This window comes from Candoia aspera, chromosome 13 (assembly GCF_035149785.1).
Source record: "Candoia aspera isolate rCanAsp1 chromosome 13, rCanAsp1.hap2, whole genome shotgun sequence".
Classification (NCBI taxonomy): domain Eukaryota; kingdom Metazoa; phylum Chordata; class Lepidosauria; order Squamata; family Boidae; genus Candoia; species Candoia aspera.
Genome location: NC_086165.1, coordinates 13571255 through 13598250, shown reverse-complemented (window position 1 = coordinate 13598250; position 26996 = coordinate 13571255). Strand labels below are relative to the sequence as shown.

General features: G+C 40.7%; 1 protein-coding gene across 3 annotated transcripts in view; it reads right to left on the bottom strand.

Moving 5' to 3' along the window:
• NTRK3 (neurotrophic receptor tyrosine kinase 3) overlaps positions 1-26996 on the bottom strand; it is a 383693-nt gene that overhangs the window by 340982 nt on the left and 15715 nt on the right. The gene's annotated exons all lie outside the window — the stretch shown is intronic.

Here is a 26996-nt window from a genome sequence, read left to right as displayed (position 1 = left end):
TGTGAATTGATGCAATTCATACTTTCTGGATTAATATACAAAGTGGAACATAGCCTCCAATGTATGTATTTCTCCAAATTCTGAAGCTCTTATACAGCCACATATAAAGTGTGATTTTTTTTTAATTTATTAAATAAAAGTTTCCATAATGATACAATAATTGGATAGAACAGAACTATGATTGAATACATGACAAATTGACACAGAACAAATATATGACAATTTATACATCCCTAGTATAAGTTAAGGGGACGCGGTGGCGCTGCGGGTTAAACCGCTGAGCTGTCGATCGGAAGGTCGGCGGTTCGAAACCGCGCGGCGGGGTGAGCTCCCGTTGTTAATCCCAGCTCCTGCTCACCTAGCAGTTCGAAAACATGCAAATGTGAGTAGATCAATAGGTACCGCTTCGGCGGGAAGGTAACGGCGTTCCGAGTCGTCATGCTGGCCACATGACCCGGAAGTGTCTATGACAACGCCGGCTCCAAGGCTTAGAAACGGAGATGAGCACCGCCCCCTAGAGTCGGATTCGACTGGACTTTACGTCAAGGGAAACCTTTACCTTTACCTAGTATAAGTTATTTCAGCAAAGGATTGTTACCTTGTCGTGGTGCTGGAGCTTGAGCACCTCAATGATGCCATGAGCTAAACCGTGAAGGGCCACCCAAGACGGGAAGGTCATGACAGAGAGGTCAGACTAAATGCGATCCCTGGGGAAGGTAATGGCAACCCACCCCAGTATTCTTGCCGTGAAAACTAAATGGATCAGTACAACTAGAGATATGTCGGTATACCATCAGAAGATGAGACCCCCAGGTCAGAAGATGGTCAAAATGCTACTGGGGAGGAACAGAGGATGAGTTCAACTAGCCCCAGACATGATGACGCAGCTAGCTCAAAGCCAAAAGGACGGCTAGCAGCCGACGGTGCTGGTGGTGAACGGCGAATCCGATGTTCTAAGGATCAACACACCATTGGAACCTGGAATGTAAGATCTATGAGCCAGGGCAAATTGGATGTGGTTATTGGTGAGATGTCAAGATTAAAGATAGACATTTTGGGCGTCAGTGAACTGAAATGGACTGGAATGGGCCACTTCACATCAAATGACCACCAGATCTACTACTGTGGACAAGAGGACCACAGAAGAAATGGAGTAGCCTTCATAATTAATAGTAAAGCGGCGAAAGCAGTGCTTGGATACAATCCAAAAAATGACAGAATGATCTCAATTCGAATTCAGGGCAAGCCATCTAACATCACAGTGATCCAAATATACGCCCCAACCACAAATGCTGAAGAAGCTGAAGTAGAGCAGTTCTATGAGGATCTGCAGCACCTACTGGACAACACGCCTAAAAGAGATGTTATTTTCATCACAGGAGACTGGAATGTTAAGGTGGGCAGTCAAATGACACCTGGAATTACAGGTAAGTATGGCCTGGGAGAACAAAACGAAGCAGGACATAGGCTGATAGAATTTTGCCAAGACAATTCACCCTGCATAACAAACACTCTCTTCCAACAACCTAAGAGACGGCTTTATACATGGACTTCACCAGATGGACAACACCGAAATCAGATTGACTACATCCTTTGCAGCCAAAGGTGGCGGACATCTGTACAGTCGGCAAAAACAAGACCTGGAGCTGACTGTAGTTCCGATCACAAACTTCTTCTTGCACAATTTAGGATCAGACTAAAGAGATTAGGGAAGACCCACAGATCAGCTAGATATGAGCTCACTAATATTCCTAAGGAATATGCAGTGGAGGTGAAGAATAGATTTAAGGGACTGTACTTAGTAGATAGGGTCCCGGAAGAACTCTGGACAGAAGTTGGCAGCATTGTTCAGGAGGCGGCAACAAAATACATCCCAAAGAAAGAGAAAACCAAGAAGGCAAAATGGCTGTCTGCTGAGACACTAGAAGTAGCCCAAGAAAGAAGGAAAGCAAAAGGCAACAGTGATAGGGGGAGATATGCCCAATTAAATGCAAAATTCCAGAGGTTAGCCAGAAGAGATAAGGAATTATTTTTAAACAAGCAATGCGCGGAAGTGGAAGAAGACAATAGAATAGGAAGGACAAGAGACCTCTTCCAGAAAATTAGAAACATTGGAGGTAAATTCCAGGCCAAAATGGGTATGATCAAAAACAAAGATGGCAAGGACCTAACAGAAGAAGAAGAGATCAAGAAAAGGTGGCAAGAATATACAGAAGACCTTTATAGGAAGGATAACAATATCAGGGATAGCTTTGATGGTGTGGTCAGTGAGCTAGAGCCAGACATCCTGAAGAGTGAGGTTGAGTGGGCCTTAAGAAGCATTGCTAATAACAAGGCAGCAGGAGATGACGGCATCCCAGCTGAACTGTTCAAAATCTTGCAAGATGATGCTGTCAAGGTAATGCATGCTATATGCCAGGAAATTTGGAAAACACAAGAATGGCCATCAGATTGGAAAAAATCAACTTATATCCCCATACCAAAAAAGGGGAACACTAAAGAATGTTCAAACTATCAAACAGTGGCACTCATTTCACATGCCAGTAAGGTAATGCTCAAGATCCTGCAAGGTAGACTTCAGCAATTCATGGAGCGAGAATTGCCAGATGTACAAGCTGGGTTTAGAAAAGGCAGAGGAACTAGAGACCAAATTGCCAATATCCGCTGGATAATGGAAAAAGCCAGGGAGTTTCAGAAAAACATCTATTTCTGTTTTATTGACTATTCTAAAGCCTTTGACTGTGTGGACCATAACAAATTGTGGCAAGTTCTTAGTGGTATGGGGATACCAAGTCATCTTGTCTGCCTCCTGAAGAATCTGTATAACAACCAGGTAGCGACAGTAAGAACAGACCACGGAACAACGGACTGGTTTAAGATTGGGAAAGGAGTACGGCAGGGCTGTATACTCTCACCCTACCTATTCAACTTGTATGCAGAACACATCATGCGACATGCTGGGCTTGAGGAATCCAAGGCTGGAGTTAAAATCGCTGGAAGAAACATTAACAATCTCAGATATGCAGATGATACCACTTTGATGGCTGAAAGCGAAGAGGAACTGAGGAGCCTTATGACGAAGGTGAAAGAGGAAAGTGCAAAAGCTGGCTTGCAGCTAAACCTCAAAAAAACCAAGATTATGGCAACCAGCTTGATTGATAGGGAGAAATAGAGGGAGAAAATGTAGAAGCAGTGAAAGACTTTGTATTTCTACGTGCAAAGATTACTGCAGATGCTGACTGCAGTCAGGAAATCAGAAGACGCTTAATCCTTGGGAGAAGAGCAATGACAAATCTCGATAAAATAGTTAAGAGCAGAGACATCACACTGACAACAAAGGCCCGCATAGTTAAAGCAATGGTGTTCCCCGTAGTAACATATGGCTACGAGAGCTGGACCATAAGGAAGACTGAGAGAAGGAAAATAGATGCTTTTGAACTGTGGTGTTGGAGGAGAATTCTGAGAGTGCCTTGGACTGCAAGAAGATCAAACCAGTCCATCCTCCAGGAAATTAAGCCAGACTGCTCACTTGAGGGAACGATATTAAAGACCAAACTGAAATACTTTGGCCACATCATGAGAAGACAGGACACCCTGGAGAAGATGCTGATGCTGGGGAGAGTGGAGGGCAAAAGGAAGAGGGGTCGACCAAGGGCAAGGTGGATGGATGATATTCTAGAGGTGACGGACTCGTCCCTGGGGGAGCTGGGGGTGTCGACGACCGACAGGAAGCTCTGGCGTGGGCTGGTCCATGAAGTCACGAAGAGTCAGAAGCGACTAAACGAATAAACAACACAAGTATAAGTTAAGGTATGAATATAATTGGATCCTAGGAAAAATCTGCAAATGTGGCAGCTACTGATAACCTGAAGAATATCAGCCTCAGGAAACAAGCAGCATGAATTATTGGAACAAGATAGCGGAATTCATTTTAGAGAACACGCAGTTAACATTTGGTGCCCTGTACCCAGAAATGTATGAAGTGCTCAGATTTAAGGAAAAATTTAAGCACACATAGAACTCCATTTCCAGATTAACACAAAGGTACAACCTTGATCATAAGACTCATTTTAATTTAGCTTCTCGTTTCCATTTGTTGTTTTTAAACCAAGAGTGAATTTCTCACTTCACTGTCACCCATTTAACTATGGTTAACTATTTTAATCTAAATATATATTTTACTATATTGTTTTTGTCACATATTTTGCCCACTTACAAGAGAAAACTAAATGCAATATTTATTTAACCAAATATATAATGTCATGCAGTTCTATATTTTTAAGCAACTTTGGGTTCCAGCACTTGAAACTGTATATTTGATTTACTACACAAATATTTTCAAGCTAAAAGTATATGTTAAGTTGCATCAGAATAGCATAAAGTTAAAACATTAAATTAGACATACAAACCTATAACGAATGTAGTCTATCAATCTCATCAAACATAAAAAGGCAAATCAGAGAACAGGATCTCCAATAACCAACCCAGGCATGTGCAAGTTCATACAAGCATGAGCAGTCAAGAAAACAGAGTTCCCATTATCAATTTCCCCCTTAAAATATGTATTCAGAATGTTTTATAGTCTAGGTTCATAAGACAATTCATAAACAATTCATAACACAAACATAAAAGAAGTTCCATTAAAACTAATGCCCAATATTTGAATTAAAATAAACAAAAAAAGCTTTCATCACTGAAAGTTCTTCAGAGAAAAATTGTTACCAGTTTCTTGTAATTCTTGTATTTAAGGATTTGGTGTAGTGGTTAAGGCATCAAGCTAGACACTGGGAAACCATGAGTTCTAGTCCTGTCTTAGGCACAAAGACAGCTGGGGGACCTTGGGCCAGTCACTTTCTTTCAGCCCTAGGAAGGGCAAACCATTTCCAGAAAACCTTGCCAAGAAGACTGCAGGAACTTGCCCAGGCAGTCTCCAAGAATCGGACATGATTGAACGGATTAAAAAGAAATCATCATAGGTGACTAGGCATTAAATGTGGGTGATTGAGCAAGGCTAGTGTTGCAATGGAGCATTCCATCTTGTTTTTTGCATTCAGCATACAAGCTAACACAGGAGGAATAACCCCCCTACTCAATGCACACTATTAAAAAAATTAAAAAAGAAGAAATTAGCTATTCTTCCACTGCCAGCCTACAGAACCCATAGCAAACATTTCTGCAGGATAATGACATTTGTAGCTTGCTTATAAGATTGCTAGGAGCATTCCAAACCCCCAGAGTTACCACAGAGAAGTTCCTGTTTAGGACAAAAGGTACTATAGTTCAATCTTTCCAGAAACAGTAGCTTGAGGCAAGTTCCTTCTGGAAGATTTTCAAATATAAGAGGGAATACTAACTACGTTTAAAAAAATATTTTTTAAAAAAAAATTGTATTGCAATTCTATCATTTGTACTGCAATTCTCCGATCCCCCAAGTGAGAGAGAAAGTGTGTGAGAGAGACAGACATTGGAAATCTGTATACCCAGAGATGCTGTAATTGTAAAAACAATGTCAATGTAAGATTTTTAAGCAAAACTCTCAGACTGATGAGGAAATGGAAATGAGATGAAACCAACTTAAGTATGCCATGTAGATAGACCAAAGGCTAAGGAAGAGAAGGAGAGGGTAAAAGAACTGAGACTTATATTAGAAGCAAAAATAAAGTAGAGCAAATATTTCTGATTCCGTAACACAACAAAGAATAAAGCACCAGAGGATCAAGGAAGCCAAAGAAAAAGCAATTGGGACTTTTAAAAAAACATCTTGCTAGCAGACCTAATTTCTTCTTTTCTCCTCTGAACAGAAATGTAGAATTGGTGGCTTTACAAAGCAGGAAATCCTAATATATAAGCACAACAGTCAATACAGTGTCTCAGTTTACCCATTTTGTTTGGCTAGAAGATGGCACTGCTGAATAATTTCAAGTAGAAGAACCCCAAAACAAGCAAACAAATGTGTACAATCAGTGAGTAGCTGGAGTCAAGCTTCATCCTAAGTCATATATGTTGTGTCTTTTCTACTGATCAGCAAACAACACTGGATTCAGAAGCACATTTTTCTGTCGCTTGCTTCATTTAAACTTCTGGGCGGAATAACTCCACTGAGTCTGCCAGAATTACAAGATATACAAACAACAGTGCAAAATCAGGCCTGCTTAATCAGCTAATACCAATAACAACTTATCCCACTAGATGGTTTTTGCCAAGATACAAATCTGCATGTATATACTAGTAAAACTCTCATGTCTGTTTGTCTGTTTGTAACCTTCAATTGGGCAAACGGTGCATCACAGGGAAACAAGTTTTCAACCAAGGTGCCTCAAATGGGCTGCATTTACAGAATGTGTCCAAAATCCCATCCTGAAATTTGGCAAAGCTACCATCGCTTCAACACCACCATGGTCAGCCATGGTCACATGATCATCATTTCCAACATTCCCTGACAGCTTCCCACAAGTCAATGGGGAAGCCAGTAGGAAGTCTAAACTTGATTCTGATTGCTGATGCTCCCTGCCAGTTCCCAGAAGCAAAGTCAGTGGGGAAGCTGGCAAGTTGCAAGTCCAAGGCCAGCAGTCAGATAAGGGACTGCTGCTGCGAGGTGGGGGAGGGGACAAGAAGGTGCACAAGAGGCGCAGTGAGGGTTGGGGATGGTGCACAGAGTTGCACGAGAGGCATGGTGCAGGTCAGCAAGGGTACAGAGCAAGTTGGGGAGAGCGTTCAGGGGTGCGTGAGTGGGTGGCACAGCATGAGTGCAGAGGGACTGGTGGAGGGTGTGCAGGTGCAGAAGGAAGAGGGAGGGAGATTTCTGACAAGGAAACTCAATGGGGAAGCCAGCAGGAAGACAGAAGTCACTCCCGCTCCCATTTTGTTTTAGTGTTTAGGTAAGGAACTATCTCTGAAACAATGACCCAACAGATCACGGGTTGTCTAGTTATATTTACAAAACCAGGTGCTGTTGTGGCTTTCTTATGAGCATGGGTTAACATCTATCACCACAAACAGGCATAGCACGTTCAGTGATACTGGTGACTGGATGTGTATCTACTGCTACTATCTTTTTCTTTTCTTTTCCTCTTCTTTTTTTCTAATGAGTAAAATAAAGGTTGCATTTTAAAAAAAAGCTACTTCAGCTTTAGAAGATTGCTCAACTTGTTTGGAGTGTTTGTCCTGAACACTTCTCAAACTGAGAAGGTCAAGTCTTCAAGGTAAACGATAGGCCAAGAATATCATTGTGGGATTGATTATTTATTTATTTTTGCATGCACTGTATTGCAATATGCAAACTAAATGTCCAAGATTTTGTTTCAGGGTGATGTTTCCTCCAGACATTGCTTGTAAAGCACCCATGAAACTTTAAATACAACTTCCACTCAATACATTTATAGTTGGGTGATTACAATGCTATGTAAAATTCAGATAGCAGCAGGTCTTTCCTACTTTCTCTTTGAATCATCTCTGCTGTGATGAGATGATTTTCCATGTCTGTGAGAGAAAACAGTGTCCTGCTATTGTCAGAGGTGAAAGACCATGTACAAACAGGCTTTGTTTAGTTCTGGCACCAAGACAGGAACACAATCATAATGCTAGAGCCAGAGGTGGTCCATTCCTTCCTTGAAAGGACTACCTAGTCGAAATCCAATTTAAAGATAAAATTTTAAAAAGCAGAGCAGGGATTTTTAAGTGTCTTATCAACACCTGGCACTTGGACAGCAGAATGAATCAGCATACTATGTGTCACCTGCTCCCAGTCACCTCTGTTTTGGTGAACTGCATCACATTACTATACAGATTAACACAATTCCATTTAAAATTGCCTCTGGAGATACACATTTGCACATGTGAAACTCTAGTGGAACTGTGCTGTCCTTGGTCCACTTTTCTTAGTGATGCAATTAATGTCCACCTTCAGACTGGCGTAGCAACATTGCTGTCTGTTGGTCATAGGCAGACAGTAAAAAGAAGAAAGGCTGAATTCAGTAAGAGAGAAAGATCTGGAATGAGCAGAGTGAGTTAAAGATGCCATCTTAACTGCCTGGACAAGGCAGAGGCCTTCCTTCCTTCCTTCCCTCCCTCCCTCCCTCCCTCCCTCCTTCCCCTTGATCAGTAGGAAAGGATAACAGCTATTGAGTGCAGCAAGATTGTGAGACATCCCAAGTTAACACCCTAATCTGCAATAGTTACTATTATGAGAAACATGGGAGGAAACATCATCCATCACTAGTCCCAGCACAGAGGTGACACATGACCCAGCTGCAGTTGCTGCAATTAAGGCTAAATTCTCAGATGTGGAATAGAGGCACCAGGTCAGCCCTGAGTTTGAAGAAGCATAACACATAAAACCACAGAAGCCCTGTTAATTTTCAATATGTCTTTGGAACTGGATAGGGTGGTTGTACAGAATCCCTTCCACCTGTTTGGATGACCTACAGTACAGCAATTTGTCTTAAGGCTTGAGAAAAGAGCAGTTGATGCTTGCAATTGCATTTTAGTGTCCCAAGAAGGTAGAAAAAGGATGGGCAGAGATGATTCATCTTCTTTTCTTCCAATAATCAAGGACATTACGTGAGGTTTGGGAGCAAAGGGGGGGGGGTTGTTTGTTCAGGAACTAAAACTAAGTAGGGAGCAAACAATTAACTTGGAAAGAATTAAATTGGCTTTGCTACAGGGAATCTTATGGAACAATCAGTTTCCTTACAACACTCAATTATACTCAGCCTGTGCGCATGTGGGTACACACATATAAACATCTCACTTAAATGCTATAAATATGTAAGTGACCTGTTTTCAAGGACACTAATGCTGGATATAAACTTTTGTACTTCTGAAAAATAGGGAACAATATATGTAACACCAAGATGGGTTGAATTGTACTATATCAGTCATCGATGTGTACCTTCCCTCTCTTTCCCTTCCCCATGCCTGCTGTCCCCAACACAATTGGTAGAGAAGGCCTAGTTATTTCAAAGTACTGGAATGAAAATAAGCACAACTTTTTAAGAGTTTTGCACTAATCCCAATATTTACCTTCCTCCATTCTCACCCTAAGAATAGAGGATTTCGAATTTTCATGACATAAAAGACCCAGCTGCAAAAAGAGCAAGACTGAAGTGCTACTTTCCCCAACTTGGAATTTTCCAGAGATCCTGGGATTACAAAGCTCAGAATATACAGCCAAGCATTGACCCAGACTGGGGGACAGTGCCATAATCCCACTGACCCAGTCAGTGCTTAACGATCCCTACACAGAATGTTTGAGAGCTCAATGCCATATTGAAGGAAACCTGTTCTCCTTTTTTCCTCATTTTCTTCCCAAGAATAACATACTGATTACTAGAAAGGAATGGAATCAATACTAATCAAAACAGTGAAACTGAGTAATTGTGGGATACACTTCATTTTTACAAGTTCCAGCAAGCTTCATCCAAAATTTCACTAAAGCTCAGCCATCCTTTGGTGTTGGTCACTTGCTTCTTTGTCGCTATAAGACTGAGAAAGGGAAAAGCCCATTAAGTTCACTAAATTAATGGGGCAAAGGGAATCTATTTCAGAAAATGAGAAAGACCAACCAACTCCCTTAGACTATTTCCTTCTTGAATTAAAGCTTGAATAAATAACATTGGGTATCAGTGACCAGGATGGAAGTATTAAGAACAATCTCAAGAATCTCTTCCCAACCTTCAGTGTGGTTGAAGCAAAAAGCTCTTCCCAACAACATCTGGGTCACCTAAAACAAAACTGTAATTCTTAAGAAGGTATATGTTCCTTTTTTCTTCAAGTTTTGCATCAGCTGAATCATAAAACCAACAGTTTCCTGTATGTGAATAGCAAAATACATTCTCTGGGTGTGGATTTACTGCAGCCCAAATGGCCTGGGCAATGGCTAGGCTATCATGAAGTGAAATAAGATAGTTACTTCAGATGTCTGAGAAGTTAAGCTAGTTCATCCTTTTATCCAGCACAAGGAGAACCAATTTCAGCTTATTCTTTAGAAAGATCACATAAAGAGTATAGACAATACAGCTTGGGGCAAAGAATTGGGCTGTGGCACAGGTTGTGGGCCAGTATTTTAATCATTCAAACAGCAACAGGACATTTTTTTTCAGCCACCATTTAGTCTTGACAGTGACCTATTGTTTTGAACTAGTTGTTGCTGTTGTTATTTTAAAGCACATTCCAGAAGAAAGGAAAAAAGTGTTATTTGTAAACCACTAGAGGTTGTTTGCTGTCTATTAATATTTTAAGGTATTAATTCAATCTTTGCAGAAACACATTTATTCTACCAAATGCTCTTTCAAAACCAAACTTCTTTTAAGGGCCATTGGCATTGGCCAGCGACTTGGGACAGATGGAAGACACTTCGCCAGTGTTGGGCCTCTAGAGTTCTGTTCAGATGGTTGCTTCTGGCTTTATAATATCATGGTTTATTCTGATAGGAGTGAGCATCAGGATGTGCTTTCTTGATAGTCTAAGTCTATCCTATATCATGAAGCACGTTTTTGGATTCAACAATGTATAGCACAGTTTTATAGCTGTCTCCAGTCACCTACCATTTTTAAACAAAAGACAAAATAAAGACACAGTAGAACTTCTTAATGGAATACATAAGCCCAGACAATGAGAATGAAGACACTGAAAAACATTCAAAACGTTTTAAGGGAAAGAAATTCTTTCTGTTTTCACTGTGAATGAGCCAACCGTTCATCTCATTTCCTGGCCTCTTCTAGAATTAAAATTACTAGCCAGAGTTTGCAGAAAGGAATTTAGATCATCTTCAGTCTTACTCTAAGATGTGGTTCACAGATTGCAGGAAGCCATGTTTTAATTTACAATTATTTATTGAATATGCTATAGTTGGCTGGACTCAGTAGAGTGAGCCACAAGTCATAGTTTGCAAACTACAATGGCTGAATGTGCATGGTAAGTCAAACCCAAAGAAATCACATTATGACTTTGTATTTTGTACAAATTAGGCCAAGTCTACAGATGATTATATAACCTGTGTGGAACAGAGATGGGAATTTGCAACCCTCCTGATGTTTCTGCACTATAGTTCTCAACATCCCTCCCCATCTATCAGAGTGACTAGGAAGTTATAGCTCAAGCAACATCTGGAAGACTGCTGGTCCCCTACCTCCTTTGTTACAGATGCCAAGTTTCTGGTTTGAAACTCATCAGAATTAGTGATGCCATTAAAACTCAGAATGAGTCATTCAAAACTGGGACATTTGTAATTTTCCAAAGTATGATGAGCTTTGTTTTAGATCCAACACACTTTCCTTCTAAAGACAGAGAGATACAGTATGTCAGACTCTGCCAATATAAGGGAACTGGAGAAGACCTCCATTTAGGAAATTCTCCTCTGAGAGGCAAAAGTGGCAAGTTGGGAGGAGGACACAAAGGAAGATGGAAAGTAACTCCACTGTGCCAAGTATGTCTTTAGAACTCCCTACAGAGGCAGCTTGGCATCCATCTGTGCAGGAATCAATACAAAAGCCAAGTCTTCATTTCCAAACAGATATCCCTAAGAGGGAGGGAGGGGCTGTGCAATTGGGAGAAGGAAAGAGAAAAGGGATAAAAGGGAGGGGGGAAGAAAAAAATAGGCTAGTTCAGAAATCACACCTCCCACATACCAAACTTGCAACTGTTCCCTAACTCCAAACTATCAGATATAGCAGTCCATGAGGAGAGGTGCCAACTTTGAAGAAGATATGGTATTTGGATATCTTATTCTGGCAGAGGTTCACATAAAACATGGTAGCTTACAGGAACAAATGAGACCAGCAATACAGCTCATACCTGAAATGAATGGCAAAGCTGTATTAATTCAGTTGGATAGTGCTTCTGCTATCGTGAGTTTTTTCACTGTGAATCAAAGCAGCATTTAAGAGATGCTAAACTAAAGTAAAAATGCAGTTAGAAAACCTATAACACAGAGAAGGTCATTCCCATTGGAGTAATATCTGTAATATAAAATACTGTAACTAGCAAGGTATATTGGACTTATATGTTGGGAATCAGATGGACCAGCACTCTGGGTTTTTACTGGTTAAGGAAGCTGCTGTTGGATTAGAGTTCCATCAACAGCCTGCACACTATATTTCCTTTCATGGAAACCACTGAGAATAAGCTAAAAGAGATACTGGATAATGTACCTGTGTTCAAAGATGGCATTGGCACAGTCAGGCATGTCAAAGGTAAAATATGGTTACACAAAAAAGCCATACCCATGTTTCACGAAGCACATCCAGCTCCATTTTCTATGGAACAATATAGAAACTGAACTGATTTGGATGAAAGCTAAGGGAATTCTTTCAAAAGTTGATTGGGGTACCTCTGCAGTTCCAGTAGCTATAAAGAATGGAACTGCCAGAATATATGGTGATTTTAAAGTTATCATTAACTCACTAGGTCAAGCAATACTCTAGATTTAAGGACATTTTGCTAACTTTGTTGGTGGACAACATTTCAGCAGAACAGACCTAGCAGAGACTTATTTACAGATGGGAATGAATGAAGGTTCCAAGGTGTTTGTCACCATAAATACAAATAATTGGTAATAGCACTTTTACAGCAAGGTGGGAGCCCATGTAGCTCTCTGAGGTGATATTGTTCTTGCTTGGGGCAGGAAAGTGGGTAACCATTTTGGGGGGCGGCTCGCATCCTAGAGCCCCTCCCACCAGCTTGGAATTTTATAGCCTCTTGGATTTTATATTTATTTATTGCATTTTATCATTGTAATGTGTTTGATTTTAATGTTTATGGCTGTAGTTTGATTTTATTGTAAACTGCCCAGAGTCCCTCTTTTGGGGGAGATGGGTGGTAATTAAATTTGAATAATAAATAAATAAAAATATTGTTGCAAAGGGGATCCTGTTCCAAGGGGCAATTGATTGGCTTGGTTATATTACATGTCATGAAAAGGGCAGGAGACTGCCCTGAAACTCCTGCCTCATGCTCAGTCATAGCTGCAGTTGTGAGTTATGCATAAATAGAGTAGTGATGGACTTGGTTTGAAGAGTTAAATGCTTCAACCTATACTTACATGGGACTTTACCTTCACATCAGCTACTGCTGTCAATCTTCACTCTCCAAAAAAAGATTCTACAGAAGTTGCTTGAATACAGCACTGGGGCTTTGTTCCTTGGAGGGCACAGATACAATATTCAAAAGGACACCAAATCCCTTCTCCATTGGACAACTGTACTAACAAGATACTATAGAGGGGAGTGTAGCTGGACAACTGGAATAGTCAAAAAGAACTGGACCGCTTTCTTACACTGTAGAGATTGCTCCAGATGACATTTGTAGCTGGCATACTGATTAAAGAGAGCAGAAATACAGAATTGCAATCTATGAGGCTGGTGATTCAGAGTAATTCCAGAGTTACCACCAGATGCACCTACCCTCAAAGTATATGTACAACAAATAGTTGCTCCATGGTCTCCAGTTCTATCAGACACAGTTTTCTGTTTGTGGGGATAATTATTACCCCATCTTCATTGCTCCAGTTGTGTTTTTTCTACTGATCAAACAAACAACACTGGATTCAAGAGTAGGTTTCTCTGCTGCTTATTTTACTGAAACTTCCAGAAGAACTAACTCTAGTGAGTTGGCTAGAATTACAACCTATACAAGCAGGCCAAGGTAACTAAATAACAATACAAGATTATCAGCATGTACAACACTAAATAAATGCTCTACAATATAAATGTATGGGTATTATGCCCGATTTTTTTAAATAGGATGTCACTATCTAAAATGTTTAAGCCAACGAAGTTTTATCTACCATGTATGGTTTAAAAGGAAGACACATTAGCAAACTCCAAACTTCACTCTCTACATTTTTATTGATCAGAAACCTTATATACCTCTGAAAACCCTTTATAGGCATCATCTGAAAAAGCTAGAAGCCAACCTGCTTTTCTTCATCAACAGCTTCCTCTAAATTTTATTTTCACAAGGGGAGGGGGGTGACAATCGTAATAAAGCAAAAAGTGTGAAAATAATCTAATTCAACCCTCCTGGACTTTACTTTCCATGTTAAAAACTCCAAGTGATTTTTTTTTAGTCACTGGCACTGTTTATGTATTCCCTGTGCCTCTGTTTCATGCTCCAAATATCTCACATCTGCAGCGTTGCACTAACAGGGACATATCCTTCCTATTCTTGTTCTCTCACATATATTTCTTACATAGACACCAGAATGACATGGATTACATTGACACATTTCACAGCCTGTGGTAGCACCAAGACACATATTTCCATCTGGTAGATTAACAAGAACAAGACCACCTTATGCGTATTTTTACAATCCATGCTCTACCCACATGGTTGAAGACCTTTAGGGGCAAACAGTCCTAAATGCTTCCCTGCCAAAAGCCATATTTAACTCTCAAATCATTTCTGCCCAGCATCTCATTTATATTTCAAACTGTTTAAAAGAAATGAAAGACTCAGCCTGACAAATCGGGATACTTAGAGGAGAAACCAATGCCTCTAAACACTATTATGCAAAGCATTAGATTCATGATTGAATATAAGAGTATGGTTTACTGTGATGTTCACAACTCTTTATATAACAAAAGAACATTTGGCAGATACCTCTGTCTGCTTTGTTCATCAGCCTCCCTATGATATGAGTTTTTACCCATTTCTGTTGAGAACTAGCATTAGCACATCATATTCATAAAAACTGCCTGTAGGGTATATTTCAATTTAAGGATATTGAATGTGAATTGTTGTATTTGAAGTTTGTGTTCTTATCAGTGGATCTCTTGTGGGAAAAATACCTATTTTTTACAAACTGTAAAACTGAGAAAAGCAACCTGATGCACATTTCTATCAGATTTAGATTTCCAGTATAGACATTAAAAAAAAAAATCTTACATGATCCTTTTCCACAGAAATGAACATATCTATACATTGCCACCATGCATTCACACTTTCCATTGAATAATTGAATTGCTTTTTTAAAAAAATTGTACCTATAAAAAGATTAGGAACTAGGATTGTGTGTAGGTTCAATAATTCAAAGTGATAAGGAGCCAATTCAGTGATTCAACAGCCTTTTGCACATACACAAACACACTTTTTTCCAAGGCAATTTGAAAGTTCCAGACAAATTCATTTTCCAATTCAATTTAAAATTTTGAAATTTTGAATTAGATCTAGTGATTGTAACACCCCTGTTAGTTAACTCCTTCACCCTCTGGGAGGCCACTTCAGTTGACAGAAGAAAATTCTTGTTAAAAAAAGCCAGATCTTCTGTAATAAACACATTGTGTTGATGAATGTTAGTACGCAGATGTAAAATGTTCATCATAATCAGCATTTCATAGTTTCATGTACACTTGTGTTATATCAAATACATATTGGAATCATGCTTTTGTTTAAAAAAAATAGTCTACAAATCAGGACAGTAGTTCTTTCACTGACCTACTGTCAGAAACAACAGGGGCCCAATTATTGGCAAGATTCCTTTTTGAACCTAAAAGGATGGGGGGGGGCAGGTAAAACTAGGAGGTATTTATAATTCTAAATTCAAATGTCATGACATTTTGTAGATTCCATGAGCCCCAATGTTAGACATGTTATTCTTGGAGGAATGTTATCGCTTGAGTCAGATCTATCCAATAAATGTCACAATATTATACTGTCATAATCATCCTGATTCTGGATCATTATAATATCACCTTTCTTTCCATCTTTAAAAAAAAAAAAAACATAGTGGAATAATCCTTGTGACTAAAAATTACACTAATACTGTTGAATCTAGCTTTCAGGAATGTTGTCACCATTATTACTACTACTACTTTAGCAACTGTATGAGCAAAAATCTTTAAATTCAGAACAACTAGACTAGGAAGCATACAATGAGAAAAGCTCATGAATTGTCTTTCAGGCCTGTGGGTCTTGACAACAGTCTTTGGAAATGAGGCCATCAATGAGGCCACCTTTTAAAAAGTAGATCTTTACGTCCATGTTATTTAATCCATATTCAAGACTGGCCCTTTCTTCTACTAGCACATACATTTTCTGCATGACTGGAAAAAATCTGGAACCTACTATCATTATTACTTGGAGTTTGTCTCTCAGTCTACCTATCTAGTGAACTACAAACCAACTTCCACTCTTCACATCAAAGCTCCACTCAGAACAGCTGAGTCACTTCCCTAGTTGAATCACTCAGAAATAAAGGGGGCACGGGTGAGTCAGTTTTTGCACTTAACAAGCTTCTTAGTCACAGCTGCACATTCCTTATGACCTCAAATTTGCATCTTCTGAACAGCAAGCAAGGGTGGGTGTGAAGAGGAGAAGCAACTGACATTTTGCATGCAAAGGAAGAGATTTGTTTGCTGAATACTACTGAAATATTTGAAAAATATTTTAAATAAATACTAAAAAGATACAGACCCCCCCCCCCCCCCGCATTCGCTGGGGAAAAGATAAGTTCAAAGACAGCAGTGATTTGCTAAGAAAAGGCCTTGCGATTATAGTAGTTGATGAAGATTAATCACTGTGGTTATATTCTAAAAATATAATATTTCTATTGGGTGGTAACATATAGTGTGATTTCTATCCTTGGAATACTGTACAGACCTAGAAATATATACAACAGAGCTGAAAAATGTTTGTTGTGCCTTCAAATTAGTCTCAACTCCTAGCAACTGCCTGGCCAAATTCACTGAGTTTTCTTGGCAAGATTTTTGGAAGTGGCTTGCCCTTGCTTCCTTCCTAGGGCTGAGAGAGAGGGACTGGCCCAAGGTCACCCAGGTGGCTTTGTGCCCGAGGCATAATTAGAACTCACAGTCTTCCCATTTCTAGCCCAGTGCCTTAAACCATTAAACCAAACTGGATCTTTAAAGAGGTATAGGAAAGAGCAATGATGGCTAGGTTGAAACAACTTCGATAGGGAAATCTTCATATATGATAATATATATTCTCTTCTGTTCTGACTTAAGCAAAAAACCATGCTGAGACAAGAAATTAGTCTCTAGTGTTTATTAACTGCTCTAATAGACAGAAAATCCTACCAAACTGAAGGAGCATGGGAAACCCAGACAGATAAACCCCAAAACTCAAGGCAGGTCTGCTCTGAGTTTCTTTGAAGGACAGTTCAAAGCCTCTAAACTACTCATGCATTTTCCCGCCTGGACAGGGGCCCCCTCCTGCTCACCATCTGTACTCATGACACCTTCAGTAATAATGTTTGTTTGTTTGTTATCCTGCCTTTATTACTTTTATAAATAACTCAAGGCAAGGAACATACCTAATACTCCTTCCTCCTCCTATTTTCCCCACAACAACAACCCTGTGGAGTGAGTTAGACTGAGAGAGAGGGACTGGCCCAAGGTCACCCAGCCGGCTTTCATGCCTAAGGCAGGACTAGAACTCTCAGTCTCCTGGTTTCTAGCCCATTGCCTTAACCACTAGATCAAACTGGCTCTCTTCTGTTCAGCTACCCTTTCTAGAAAAAGGAGAAAAATCTTTGTTTTATGAACAAAAAAAATGTTAAATAGAATAGAGTTGCCCTTGTTTAGTTAAAATGATGGTCAGGCATTGCATTCATTCAAATGGGCATAAACTGGCAAGGCAAGACTTCAGGCTTTCCAGCAGATGTCCATTTTTTTGTTTATTCCTGTGACAAGAAGCTGCTACGTATCTAGCATGAGTGAATTCATCACACTCAGTGAGTTGTTCCATGCTGATTTTTTTCCTTCCTCACTAGCAAATTGCGTGCCCACCTATACAAGCCTACAGATAACTATTTTCCCTACACATGAGGTACACACAAGCATGGAAGCTCCAATTCATCACAGCTGTTTAGAGAAAGGGGGCGCCTGAAGCCTCCACTCTTCACTCTTAAGTGGAAAGCTTTTCTGTGCCAAAATCCAGTCCCTTCCTCAGCCACTGCTCCACCTGCAGAGAGAAAGATGCATCCCCTTTTTGCTTCAGTGTCCCAATACTTTATCTCTCTTCCCCCATACTTCATTCTCCAGATGGTTCTGGGTGATTCATCCAATCTTTCTTCCCAATATGTGTACTTCTTGTGCACTGTGCTGCCCTCGTGTGGTTGAAACTGCACTTTGCCCAAAAAACCCCACCACCTCCTCCTTTCTCCATCAAAGAGAAAGAGGTAGGCCTTCCCTTCATTCCCTGTTCAGTATGAAGCTGCATCCCTCTGACTTAATAAAAGAATATATTGAGGTTCCTTGGTGGACATCTAGCAAGTAGTCAGTTGTTTAGCATCTTCTATTCCTCTATCTATGTGGTGGCTGGAGTCAAAAACAACTTGACGGCACATAATCAGTCAATTCTGTACATAACAAGCTACTGTATATAACAGGGAGCAAACCACACTCCCCTCTAGCACTGAAGATGTTGCCTAGGTGGGCAATGAAACATCTGCAAGCAAACAGCCAAGCTCAGAGAGCACCAGGACAACAATCAGTCAATTCCTCCAACACTGTACAGAATGAGGTAAATAAACAATTACATCTGTGCCTAATGAAGGATCCACTGACCATTTCTTCTTCTGTTTGTATTTCTTAAAATGGAAAGCCCTCTTTCCTAAGCAATTTTGTCTTCTAGAAAGTTACCTTCTTTGTAGAACCTACCTGCTCCATAGGCTGGAAAAATAAATCCTATGTCAACTTCAATGAAAGATTGAAAACAATGTTTTTCCTACTCTAATCTTCAATTTCCAAGCAGTAACACTCCAGCTAATATATTCTACAACAGAATCATCACCTGAACTATCACATGTTGTAAATACTTGCAAAATATTCTTACGCTGATTACCTACATTGACAAAAACATAGATACTTGATCAGGCATATGCTCACCGTGAAATGTTAAATATTTTACCAGTAGTTTCCCAGGCTTATGGTCCTAGGCTCCAAGAGCTTTCTGATGTTGGAGATTCCCTTATAAGCCAAGACTGGTATTTCTCCAGAAGCTTACACTTTCTAAAATGTGCTAGCTTTTCAATATGCAATATTCATACAACTTATCATTTCTTTGATAGACTGATGTCCTACCTTTCCTTCAGGAAATATGGCATCATACATAGCATCACTTCTCCCATTTTTCCCCACAACAACCCTGTGAGAGGTTGGGCTGAAAGTACCTGACCGAAAGTCATCCAGTAAGCTTTAGTGGTTGAAGGTAGATTTGAACCTGGGTCTCCTGAGTGGCAGCCCAACACTTAACCAGTTCATTACACTGGCTCCTTTTTAATCCTCTTAATCACATGGTAAGTCCAAATCTACCTCTTCTCACCTTTATATTAGTTGTGTTTGCATAACATGCTTAACCAGGGCAGCTAAAGACCTAGTAACTGCTTTAACCTGATGTACAAAGGTTGCTTGATTTTAAGTGTGGCTTGTTTGCTTGTTTAGAATGCACACTTGACAAAGCCAGCCTTTTTAGACTGTTTACAATTCAATATATGAAGTAAAGCTGGAAAATAGGTTAATTCAGTAATCAGGTTAATGTGCTATGTGTCTCTGCTGTCTCATTTCATTAACTAGAGGTATTATATAGAGTACAGACAACTTATTGCCGTGAGATTCGGGCACTTGGAGGTCTCCAGGACACTAATTTTAAGAACGCAGCATTGATATTTTCCAGCAGTTCCTATTTCCAGGAAGGGCAAGATCCAATTCACACCTTCCCGGATTCTACTTTCTTCTTCTTCTTCTGAACCCTAATTTCATTTTCCCCATGTACTAGCTATAAGCTTCACTGAAATCCTGCCTGACATCTGGTGGTCAGAGAGAGGCAGAGACAGAGAGAGAAAATTAAGAAGCAGCATTTCCACTGCCAGCTTTTTCATATCAATTTTCCCCAACCCAGGAGGATACCTATATATTTTTCAGATGCCAAACAAATGCCCCATGCAAGGTTGCGGTGGAAAGCAACAAAAGCAAGGCCAACTGAACTGAATGGTGGCAATGATACAAATCATTGCTTGGAATTCTTCAGTCTTCAAAAGTCAACACTCAGTTCAAGCCCAATTGGATGAAATTGGTTCCCCAGGAAGGTATTTCCAAAACTGAAGTCTTTCCCAGATTTCAGTTTGGGTTCTTTGTATCTAAAATCTCCAAAGAATCAGACCTGGAACGTCCCAAATGAGCAACCTAGCAGTGTTGAAGGTTAAGTTCCAGTCAGCAAGATATATTATATTCTACTGTAACTGGTAAATCATATCTACAGACCACCAAGCAGCCCCATGGTTCTCACACATTGCAAGTCTGGAATAAGACTGCCCATGGATGGTGGTGTGTGATCTCTCTGCAAGGCTACAGTTCAGGGGGGAAAATGTTTGGTTTCCCATAAATCTTGCACAGCTCATCTTCAGATTTGTGCAGGTCACCACATCGAAATTTCAGAGATCCCTGTGCCTTTCTTTCAATCACTTGTTCTCTCCTCACCTTGCACCATTCTCATAAATCCAGGCTAATGATAGATTGAGCCACTTTCTGCTGCTATAAAGAGTCAAAAGGCCAACCCAAGCCATATTGCTGCTAAAATCACTCCAATTTCCACAGTGTGAGCAGATAATGGGAGATGGGAATATCACGTAAGACCTTTTCCTACATGAGCTAGCACTGCCAACAGCAGGAGGTTTGGAGGAGTGCATGCTGCAACAACTCTTATGCCTAGTAGCCAATAGTAGAAAAGAACTTTAGGAGCATGCCAAGATTGGTAGGAGTGTAAGCCCACTTCTCTCCAGGACTCTGCTGCCACAATGATTTGATTAGCCCACTCTCTAGTGCAATGTGTCCATGGATACCTCTCTTGGCACCTATCATACTCTTTACCTTAATTATTTTTAGATACTTTTAATTTTAAAAAACAGTACACTAGAAAGCTAAGCACTAGCCTTCAGCATCATCTTTAATTACAGAAATGCTTTTGGGTCCCACATGAGCATGCTTGGAAGATTAACATGGCAAGGAGCTACAGAGAGGGCTTTGTTTAGAAGTGTGCCTATTGGCCCAGAGGGCAAAGAAACAAAGTAGGGAGTTAGTAATGAACATTCTTGAAGTCTAAGGGGAATAGCAGAGAAAAATCTCATAACTTCCAGCATAGCAGCCATTTTATGACTGTCCTCAGCATCCCGAGCATGCCCGCCAGCCCAGCAGTGTTGGATATGTTTACATACAACACTAACTCACAGTTACCTAGTTGTGGTTTACCAAATCAGCACACTTGGCTAGGATTGCACAAGCCAATAAAATATAAACTAGGTTCAGAAAACACACTGAGCCACAAACTACACAACCATGTTGTACTCAAGCTTATTGTACAAATGATCTGCTCCTGCTGAGCATAGGCTCCCTCCTCCCATTGCCTTAAGCATTCTGCAACACTACTATGTCTCCTGTCTTGCCCCCCAGAAGGAGCTGTCCCTTTCACTTCCATAACTCTAAGTTATATCCAAGTCAGGTCTAAAGTACTCCACTGAGAAATTTTGACTTGAATTTACAATGGCTTGATGGGAAAGAGAGGTTCCTTCCATCAGTGTTACCCTGCTTTACAAGATCAGTAGCTTCTATTTTCTCCCCAAACAATCTTACCTAGCACAGGCTGAAATAACATCACCGTATCATATTCTTAATCATCAGGATTTGCTGGGAAACAGAATAGCATCAGCCAGAAGAGGCTTGGAGACAATTCTTCTGTTTGGTCTAGTGGTTAAGGCAATGGGCTAGAAACCGAGAGACTGTGAGTTCTACTCCCTCCTTAGGCATGAAAGCTGGCTTGGGCCAGTCCTTCTCTCTCGGCCCAACTCACCTCACAGGGTTGTTGTTGTGGGGAAAATACTGTAGGGGTATTAGGTATGTTCACTGCCTGAGTTATTTATAAAAAAATAAAGGCAGGATAGAAAATAAACAAATACATAAACAAACAAACAAACAAACACACTTCTTCAGAGGAAAGACAAATTCTCAAATATTTTCTCCAGGGCAGGACTCTTTCTTAGCAGTGACCACTATTTAAAAAGAGGCCTGAGTGGAGTTCTTTCCCCTGGGATTGAATTGAAGTGTGGGAATCCAGCTAGAGAGATAATTGTCTCATAAAAGGCAAGACGCTCAGCCACTCCATAACAATGTAAGTGCAAAAACACCACACTCCACTTGCAAGAGCTTCATCAAAATTCTCTGTTAAAAACAAATTCCAAAAGCAAATTCATAGATTAAAAGAAACAACCTCTGGCCAAAAAAAACAAGAGAAGTTATCTTTCTGATGCCAATTTAAAGACATTCTCCATATTACAGACTAAAACTCCTTGGCCTTTGAGATGTTTGGAGCTGTTATTCAGCAAAATCTGAAAGGCTACCAGTTCCTGGTATCCTCTGTTCAAAAGGCTGGCCCATCCAAATTTTGTTTAAAACTAAAGAACTATGAAGAGCCTCGCGTGGCGCAGAGTGGTAGGCGGCAGTATTGCAGCCAAAAACTCTCCCCGCGACCTGAGTTCGATCCCAGCAGAAGCTGGATTCTCAGGTAGCCGGCTCAGGTCGACTCAGCCTTCCATCCTTCCGAGGTCAGTAAAATGAGTACCAGCTTGCTGGGGAAGGGGATGACTGGGGAAGGCAATGGCAAACCACCCCGCTCTATAGTTTGCCAGGAAAATGTTGTGAAAGCGGCGTCCCCCCAAAGGGTCAGACATGACTCGGTGCTTGCACAGGGGACCTTCCACCTTTCAAAGAACTATGAAGAAAGTGTGAGAGCAGTTTTGAAATTGCTGATTACAAAGGAGAGCTGGAGGGCAAACTGAGCAGACACTGAGATGACCTACCCCTAGCCTTTCTAGAGATTCAGATGTATGTGAAATTTTATACCAGCCTTGATTTTATTTTATTTTATTTATTTTTGTCAATTTCTAAATTGCCACCTCAACTTTGGACAATCCATGTTTTTGTGAAAAACACAGGAAACTCTTTTCTTCTAGCAGAGACAACATCCAAGCCAGTACTTTAGTAGCTCTCTGGAATTTCAGGGAAAACTTTTCCATCATGTTTGACAATGAGACTCTTTTGGAAAAGGCAAGAATTGAACCCAGGGCCTTCAGCATACAAAGTGATTGAATTATAGCTCTCGTTATTGGGTTAGCCTCTGAATCTACTGAGCTCACCTCCAGAAGTACTTTCCAGTGCACAGCCATCCCATCGCCCTGAACAATACCTTTCAACCTTTCCAAAGTCCCAGGATACCCATAGGCAGCTCTGATGAAACTGCTCATCTAACTCTCTCTTGTATCTCTGAAAAGGAGTTTACGCATGGGTCATTTGTAAAAGAGAATCAGGTACCTCTCAGCTGTTCCTAAATTCTTGGCACACACTCCTTTCTTGGAAGTAGAGTTATTTACATAAACCTTCACTTGCAAGTTTTATTTTTAGATACAGGAAAGAGAGTTGGCGGGAATGTCCTTGTTACTTAAGATGCAGAGAGAGAAGCAACCTTCAGTTATGGTTCACTAAGAGCCTTCCATTCTCTCCACCATTATCCTCCCCTCTTCTAAAATTAGATCTGACTCCTCTAGTTTTTCTTAAAGCCAGCTTTTTACAAAGAGATGTCATAAAGCAAAGAATTTCACTGTTTATTGGACCCAACTTTATTCCTGGGAGCAGGCAAATGGTAGGTTGAAATCTTCATGCAAACCTCTGGACAATTTGAAATGGGTTGACAAGAATTTCTGACTCCCAATTACTTCATGCCATAAGCACTTCTTCCCCTTGACATTAATATACTGAAAGGAAGGGTGAATTTTGTGAAACCCAGAAGAGGATTTTAGTATCAATGGATTTGGATCTCAATACAGTTTTCAGACTTAAGACAGATTTCCATGCTCAGAACCTTGCTGCTTTTTGAAATCCAAGTCTATTCCCTTTTGTACGAGATTCTAGCTGGTGAATATTGGAATCCTAAGAAAATGAATAAAGTAGGACTGGAAAACCAGAAGTTTCTTCTACTGGTTTTGTGAGGCGCTGGGGATCTGACAGTCCTTCAGAACATCACTGGGCTCATGGGGAAACTTTCCAGAAAACAGGAATGGATTCAAAAGCCAGGAGGAAATAACAGATACTCTTCCCGCACCCCATCCCCGCAAATCACTTCCTATTCATCATGCCAATATTCAGTCATACTAAACTGTGCTCTTGTGTAGCTTGGACAGAAACTTGTTTTCCTTGAAAGGACTGCCCAGTCCTTCAAAAAGTGGAGATTCTTTTCTTTTGGCCTTATTGCTAGAAATGTTACAGCTATATCTAAAGGGCATCAGATTAGGGATAGCTATTAGAAACCAGCAAGTGGAAACAGACAGAGTGAGTGTTGACCGGCTGGCGTTCTTACAGTTCAGCTATTGGTTAGTTTGAGCCAAGCAATGATTAGGTGAATGCAATCCCTACAAGCTCACCATCCTGCCACATGTATTTTGGATGCATGGATTTTGTTGTTTATTCGTTTAGTCGCTTCCGACTCTTCGTGACTTCACGGACCAGCCCACGCCAGAGCTTCCTGTCGGCTGTCAACACCCCCAGCTCCCCCAGGGACGGGTCCGTCACCTCTAGAATATCATCCATCCACCTTGCACTTGGTCGGCCCCTCTTCCTTTTGCCCTCCACTCTCCCTAGCATCAGCATCTTCTCCAGGGTGTCCTGTCTTCTCATTATGTGGCCAAAGTATTTCAGTTTTGCCTTTAATACCATTCCCTCAAGTGAGCAGTCTGGCTTTATTTCCTGGAGGATGGACTGGTTGGATCTTCTTGCAGTCCAAGGCACTCTCAGAATTTTCCTCCAACACCACAGTTCAAAAGCATCGATCTTCCTTCGCTCAGCCTTCCTTATGGTCCAGGGATGCATGGATAGGAGTGCAAAATGGGAGAATCATGAGTTGGGTTTAAGGGAATTGGGAATTGTTTACAAATGGAACGAATAAGATGCTCAGGGTGTAGAACATTGGCCCTTCATCTAGTCTAAGCATGCAAAAAGTCCAGCCCAGGGATTACATATTTTATGTCCAGAAACCTTCTGAGGCCTGCCACAGCCTCTCCAGAGGGTAGGTCAACAATGCTGATGTTTCTTTGCATTTCTTTTCACTGTGGGATGAGGATAACAGACCAATGATATGCCTTAAGCCCTCCAGAGGCTTAAGTTTTTTTTCCTCCTTAAGCCCTCCCTAAATGGGTCCTAGCAACACCTATTTTTGGAGTGAAACTCTTACCATGCTAAGAAAAGCCTGGTGCTTTCCTAATCTTGCAATATTGCTAGGGTCAGACAACTAGGCAGAGGTCCTAGGGACTTCAATTTACAGAGCTACTAAATTCAGCATCGCACAATTTAAAAAAAAAAAAAAATCAGCAGAAACCTGATTCTGCTGTCCTTTCAATCCTCCAGAGAGACACAAAATGCTGGGCACAATGGCAGCTGTTGTCTTAGAAGTTACAATGTCACGGATGAAAATATGCCAGTACTAGTTAAGGTGGTAAGAAGAGAAAGAACAGAGAATCCACTGCTGGGGAAGGAGGTGGAGAAAAAGGGAAATTCTAAGGAGGGGAGAATGGAGTGAATTTTGAATAAAGTGCTTAGGAGTGTATGTGGGGTCCCCTAGAGAACATCTTGCCAACCCTGGTGATATGTCAGATGGATGGCATATGTCAAAAAGCATAGGCAGCAGTGTGCTCATGCAAGCATTTGCCACAGATGACACACAGTGACATTCATCAAATTCTTGACACTTGTTTGAGAGTAAAAGCTGAGAACGGGAGATGAGCAGATGGCTCATCTCTATACATGCTTACTCTCCCCCACATACTCTGCTGTGGCATTAGACAGAGGTCAAAGAATGTGTGATTTGCCCTAATTATGCCAAATGTTACCACAGCAGCAATGCAAGCAACCTCTTTCCTTTTCTCAAAGGAGAGGGAGAATAGCATGACTGCTGGATGGAGGCTGAACTCCAGAACCAGTTCACAAATATTTTTGGTATTAAAGGAAGTCCAAAACCCATTTTTTTTAACCAAAGCAACTGAAATGCAAGCAAAGGACTCTTCGATTATAGTTTCTAACTCAAAGAGCCACAGAAGCTCTGTCACTTTTCACTTTAAGCACCTCATCTACTACACTCCCATTGGTTGTTGTTTTCAGTGGGAGTGAGAAGATGAGCTGAATATCAGAACTCTTCCAAACCTTCATGGTCAGCATTATCTCAGCCATTGACTGAGTTACATTCACCATGGAAAGGTGAGTTGCATTCTCTCTTCCAAGTTACTGCTGAACAACTCCCAGCAATGCTCACCATTGGCCATGATGGCAGGAGTTGCTGGGATTGGTAGTCAAAATCTGGAGTACTACACCTTCCTCATCCCTGAGTTGGATGCTAATCTAAAGACAAGCTTTAGGTGCTGCTTCTAACTTCTCCCTTATCATCTCCAACCCAAGGAGATCTTATTCACTGCCAAAGCAGCTGTTCCTGCGGAACACATTTCACTTTAAATTTAAATTTGATACATTACATTTTTTTAAAGTTCTTTTTTTAAAATCTGGTAACTGTAATCAGCCCAGAGTATTCTTCTTAGTGGGCAGGGAAAGTAAACTTATTGTCATGAGTAAGGATGGCGAGCAGGGGGCTCCCATCCAGGCTGTAAAGCTCATGCGTAGCACTGAGGAATTAGGTAGCCATTCCAAGAGACACAGATCGGGACCGCCTTAACCTTTGGGGTTTATCTGTCTGGGTTTTTCCCACGCTTCTTCAGTTTGTTAGGATTTTCCTGTTATGTAGCAGCAATAAAACACTAGAGACCTGTTCCTTGTCTCAGCATGGTTCCTGGCCGCTAGGACATCAATCCTAACAAACTTTTACTCCCATCGAAAGAGGGAGGAACAAGAATTTAAGGAGAGACATTTGGAACTGTCTACAGAAAACCAAGAAATTCGACTCGCCATCCTTACTCATGACACTTATTCATTATATGATTAATTTGCTGGTATTTA